Source organism: Mizuhopecten yessoensis, unplaced genomic scaffold (assembly GCF_002113885.1).
Source record: "Mizuhopecten yessoensis strain PY_sf001 unplaced genomic scaffold, ASM211388v2 scaffold5751, whole genome shotgun sequence".
Lineage (NCBI taxonomy): Eukaryota > Metazoa > Mollusca > Bivalvia > Pectinida > Pectinidae > Mizuhopecten > Mizuhopecten yessoensis.
In genome coordinates, this window is record NW_018406205.1 from 102,581 (window position 1) to 109,433 (window position 6,853).

Consider the following 6,853-nt stretch of genomic DNA (forward strand, 5'->3'; position numbering starts at 1 on the left):
TTAATGACTGATCTTGTTTACCAGGTACAGGTGTTGGAGCCGATGAGCTGGTATCCATGGAGACAACTTCTAATTCCTCCGGCCCCCAGGTATCTGGTGTTCCTGTCAGGGCTAAAACAATACAACAGTAAAACATTCAAAACTGGATCGTTCGAATCATGTCAGAATTATATTATGCATTTCTATAGATTAAATACACTTTTAATGATCACAGTTCTTAACAATATTGTTTAATGGTTATTATATATAATCTATTCAAATCGTCTTAAAGCTACTTCCAGTTTATCACATAATCGGCCTGTTATCCAGTGAATCGCCAGTGTAATATTGTTACATATGTCACTAGTGTAATATACCCTGGAGCCCTTTTCATTGGCTGTGCCAGTCAGAAATCGATTGTGACGTCATAATATGGACAATGACATGAAGTCACTAATTGGGAATGGCACAACAAAATGGTTGTTTCCGTTTGATTAAGCCCTCTACATTTTGCCTTAAAACCTGTCAAAATGTAAGTTTTCTCAGTTATGTGATAAAAATTATCTTAAATTTGTTTTCATTTCATATGAGCTTTTATGAAAACTCATTTAAGATACTATATTTACATAACTATCACTGGTTGTTAAGCATGTTTATCTAATTATAATTTTGATATATGTTTTTCAAAGGAACTTCAAAAATTTTAAAAATTGACTAAAGTTGAGTTAGATTAACATGATAACCAAGCAGTCCTTATGGTATCTCTATCTATATTTGTTACAGCTTCGTAGTCAACACTACTTACAGCGATGACTTATGTATATTTGTTACAGCTTCGTACAGTCAACACTACTTACAGCGATGACTTCGGTATATTTGTTACAGCGTCGTACAGTCAACACTACTTACACAATGACTTCTGTATATTTGTTACAGATTCGTACAGTCAACACTACTTACAGCGATGACGTCTGTATATTTGTTACAAATGTGTACAGTCAACACTACTTACAGCGATGACGTCTGTATATTTGTTACAAATGTGTACAGTCAACACTACTTACAGCGATGACTGAGTTTTTATAGGATTTCTTCTCTATCACTGGACTCTTTACAGCGATGACTTCTGTATATTTGTTAGAGCTTCGCACAGTCAACACTACTTACACAATGACTTCTGTATATTTGTTACAGCTGCGTACAGTCAACACTACTTACAGAGATGACTTCTGTATATTTGTTACCGCGTCGTACAGTCAACACTACTTACACAATGACTTCTGTATATTTGTTAGAGCTTCGCACAGTCAACACTACTTACACAATGACTTCTGTATATTTGTTAGAGCTTCGTCCAGTCAACACTACTTACAGCGATGACTTCTGTATATTTGTCACAAATGTGTACAGTCAACACTACTTACAGCGATGACGTCTGTATATTTGTTACAAATGTGTACAGTCAACACTACTTACAGCGATGACGTCTGTATATTTGTTACAAATGTGTACAGTCAACACTACTTACAGCGATGACGTCTGTATATTTGTTACAAATGTGTACAGTCAACACTACTTACAGCGATGACTGAGTTTTTATAGGATTTCTTCTCTATCACTGGACTCTTTACAGCGATGACTTCTGTATATTTGTTAGAGCTTTGTACAGTCAACACTACTTACACAATGACTTCTGTATATTTGTTAGAGCTTCGTACAGTCAACACTACTTACAGCTATGACTTCTGTATATTTGTTTCAGCTTCGTACAGTCAACACTACTTACAGAGATGACTTCTGTATATTTGTTACAGCGTCGTACAGTCAACGCGACTTACACAATGACTTCTGTATATTTGTTAGAGCTTCGTCCAGTCAACACTACTTACAGCGATGACTTCTGTATATTTGTTAAAGCTTCGTACAGTCAACACTACTTACAGCGATGACTTATGTATATTTGTTACAGCTTTGTACAGTCAACACTACTTACAGCGATGACTGAGTTTTTATAGGATTTCTTCTCTATCACTGGACTCTCTGTGCAAACAACTATTAAGCCTATATATATATATATGTATGAAATTATTTGTGTTTATTTACTTACCATCAAACTACACTAGAAGCTTACCTATTGTGTGTTCTACTAGGGCCTCTGCCTGTGCTTCCACAGTCTCTGTGGTTACTGGTGTGCCACCTACACAGGGAGAAGCAGAGTTGTCCCCCTTTCCATCCTCACCTATTGAGACTGTTCCTTCCTGTTGTTTTGAAAGGTAAAAAAAAAATAACATGTGTAGCCATTCATGACTGTTGCACTTAATACAAATAGTCTGCCTGAATTGTTAGAAACAACAGCTAATTCAAGATTTAGTATTTGTATTTTAATATGCAAGCAGCAGAGTTGAGTGTACACATATATATATATACAGTATATGACAATTGGTCTTAGCTTTTCTATGAACAGTTGTCTTGTTACCTCTAAACATTTTCCCTGTGCAGAAATTAAAAAGAGTTTGTATCCCACTAGTATTCTTCTTATAACTTACAAAGGTTTCTATGTATGCTTACCTCAGCCTTGGTGATGAACTGGGTGGCTGGCCAGGACAGGGGAGGCGACTCTGTTGGGGGAGACTCCATGTCTCGTGTGATACTCTCCCACCTGTCAATCAAGTGTCCAAACATATTAGTGTATATATATTTTGTGTTGATATAGAGCTGTATAACTATATATTAATTATAAGAAGGGTTTTATTGGGTCTACCTGTTTCGCCTCTAACCCAGAGGCTTCATCAGGACAAAAAAACGTTGTATTGGTAACATGTTGTGGTTGGGCAGTGCTAGAATTGTAGAATGCTAGCTGTGAGTGCCGAAATGGCAGCACTGGCTGTATATAACACACAGCATTAACAGAATTGACACTTGGGTATACACGTAGCCAAGGAATACTGTTAACACACAGCATTCACAGAATTGACACTTGGGTATACATGTAGCCTAGGAGTACTGTTAACACACAGCATTCACATAATTGACACTTGGGTATACACGTAGCCTAGGAGTACTGTTAACACACAGCATTCACAGAATTGACACTTGGGTATACACGTAGCCTAGGAATACTGTTAACACACAGCATTCACAGAATTGACACTTGGGTATACACGTAGCCTAGGAATACTGTTAACACACAGCATTCACAGAATTGACACTTGGGTATACACGTAGCCTAGGAATACTGTTAACACACAGCATTCACAGAATTGACACTTGGGTATACACGTAGCCTAGGAATACTGTTAACACACAGCATTCACAGAATTGACACTTGGGTATACACGTAGCCTAGGAATACTGTTAACACACAGCATTCACAGAATTGACACTTGGGTATACACGTAGCCTAGGAATACTGTTAACACACAGCATTCACAGAATTGACACTTGGGTATACACGTAGCCTAGGAATACTGTTAACACACAGCATTCACAGAATTGACACTTGGGTATACACGTAGCCTAGGAATACTGTTAACACACAGCATTCACAGAATTGACACTTGGGTATACACGTAGCCTAGGAATACTGTTAACACACAGCATTCACAGAATTGACACTTGGGTATACACGTAGCCTAGGAATACTGTTAACACACAGCATTCACAGAATTGACACTTGGGTATACACGTAGCCTAGGAATACTGTTAACACACAGCATTCACAGAATTGACACTTGGGTATACACGTAGCCTAGGAATACTGTTAACACACAGCATTCACAGAATTGACACTTGGGTATACACGTAGCCTAGGAATACTGTTAACACACAGCATTCACAGAATTGACACTTGGGTATACACGTAGCCTAGGAATACTGTTAACACACAGCATTCACAGAATTGACACTTGGGTATACACGTAGCCTAGGAATACTGTTAACACACAGCATTCACAGAATTGACACTTGGGTATACACGTAGCCTAGGAATACTGTTAACACACAGCATTCACAGAATTGACACTTGGGTATACACGTAGCCTAGGAATACTGTTAACACACAGCATTCACAGAATTGACACTTGGGTATACACGTAGCCTAGGAATACTGTTAACACACAGCATTCACAGAATTGACACTTGGGTATACACGTAGCCTAGGAATACTGTTAACACACAGCATTCACAGAATTGACACTTGGGTATACACGTAGCCTAGGAATACTGTTAACACACAGCATTCACAGAATTGACACTTGGGTATACACGTAGCCTAGGAATACTGTTAACACACAGCATTCACAGAATTGACACTTGGGTATACACGTAGCCTAGGAATACTGTTAACACACAGCATTCACAGAATTGACACTTGGGTATACACGTAGCCTAGGAATACTGTTAACACACAGCATTCACAGAATTGACACTTGGGTATACACGTAGCCTAGGAATACTGTTAACACACAGCATTCACAGAATTGACACTTGGGTATACACGTAGCCTAGGAATACTGTTAACACACAGCATTCACAGAATTGACACTTGGGTATACACGTAGCCTAGGAATACTGTTAACACACAGCATTCACAGAATTGACACTTGGGTATACACGTAGCCTAGGAATACTGTTAACACACAGCATTCACAGAATTGACACTTGGGTATACACGTAGCCTAGGAATACTGTTAACACACAGCATTCACAGAATTGACACTTGGGTATACACGTAGCCTAGGAATACTGTTAACACACAGCATTCACAGAATTGACACTTGGGTATACACGTAGCCTAGGAATACTGTTAACACACAGAATTCACAGAATTGACACTTGGGTATACACGTAGCCTAGGAATACTGTTAACACACAGAATTGACACTTGGGTATACACGTAGACTAGGAATACTGTTAACACACAGCATTCACAGAAAGGCCTTTTCACCTCACCTCAAAAACTGTTGAACCCCCAGTTTTCAAGAACGGCCAACATTTGATGCTTGTATTTCTTTGTTGAATGATCCAAAAAGATGAGATATGCGGCTCGTCAATGTTATTTCTGTTTGAAAGCATTGGGAACACTTAAAAGATATTTTTATAATTCATTATTAATCGTAGCCTGTATAAATGTATTCCAGATTCCCTAGATCCGTTAGCCGACTCATGTGTTAATGGATTGAAGGTCATGTATATTTCTACCTTATGCATGCTAACGAGGAAATGGCTGGGTTTAATTAAAATCATACCTGGTACTTATCCAGCTATAGAACGATATATTCTCGGCAACACACTAAAACTGACTTAATTTCAATATTTTTGTTTTATTGATATAAATATCTCAAATGTCACTTTTACCTTTTTATCTACGGTTGCAGCCATCTGGATTATTATAATTAAGGTATACACAAATGCATGTTTCACTTCTCAATTGGTATATTCTGCTGATACATGTTTCCTATTGAATTTTTCACCTTCATTTGAACGTCTTGTAGGTTCAGATGTAGGTTTGGCTTTAAGTCTTTTGAAAGTTTTTACAAATCATTGACAAAATAAGATTTTATTATTAAGTCATTTAACCTGAACAAGATTGATATCAGACTTGAGCACACAAATTAAATCCATGCTTCTGAACGGTTTCATGAATACGGGCCCAGAACTCAAATATCTGAGTCCCAATAATAATCACTGTACATAGTGTACTAAGGACAGTAAGGTGTGGTATCATTTCTTTGTCGTTCATGTAGGTACATGGAGCAAAGGGTAATATCTCCTTATGTACTTTGTAAATAATATTGTGGCAAATGCGATCAACTTAATGTGAACGTAAACAAATAATGACTCTTACACTAGCTACGTCTCTTTGGTCACCATACTTTAAGTTGTAGTGGTCTTGTCTCTGAGTCGCTAACAAAGGGACAGAGTAACAGTACTCAGTACTAACACTAGTTACAATAAAATAAACAACATTAGCCTAGTTATTGAAGAAAAGCAGGCAATTCACTTTCTACTTGCATACAATTCAAACAAACACAATATAAGACGACATAATATGATAAAACACATAGGTTGAAATATGTCCGCCACTAATACCATAGAAAAGGAAGCTCCTCTTTAGCATAACTGTATGTATGTAACCTTACCTGCTATCAGGTTGTTTTTGTTCTCAAATGTTTACAAAGGCAAGCGATCGGAGCCGGTTCATACCAGCCGATTCAGACTCATAATCGCTCTCTGTTCATAGTCCATACAACACATTTAAATACTCTCCTACAACATTATTGGAAAATACCTTTTGTTATCGTGAATCAGATGTTTTTGTTGTCATTTCGAAGAATATTAATCCTCCATTTTGCTTGTGTTGGGGTTCGGTGCACTAAATATACCGAAGACATCTGATTGGCTAAAAATATGACATACCATCTAAACGTAGAACCAAAGCCCCATTCGGAATTTTTTGTTACCCTATAAATATAATATTCTGCTACAAAAAAAACAGTGGCGGATGCCTTATTTTTGAGTCAAAAATTAATCTAACCCAAATATATTTTAAGTATCATAAAATTTGCTTATTTTATAAAATTAAAAATTAAACATTTTTGTAAACATAGTGTAAACGGTATGTTTATCTTATTGATATGGACTGAGGTACACTATACAGCATTACATGTATACAGTACAGGTCTCATATTTTTCTAGTGTAACAAATTATTCAATTTATATGACATAATTCGATGCATATTTCCCCAATATCTATGCAGAAAAATTTTGCAATACTAAACTGGACGGACATTCATCTCATAGTGTATCTTTTCCTACATCAATGATATTGATTGTTTGGGATGAATTCGGGGCTGATTATAAGTCACCTGTGCAT

The 6,853-nt window shown here is 37.0% G+C and overlaps 1 pseudogene; it reads right to left on the reverse strand.

The window, feature by feature from the left end:
- The window catches only part of LOC110451046, a 19,497-nt pseudogene extending 13,145 nt beyond the window's left edge, over window positions 1–6,352 (reverse strand).
- Between the last annotated feature and the right edge of the window lie 501 nt (window positions 6,353–6,853).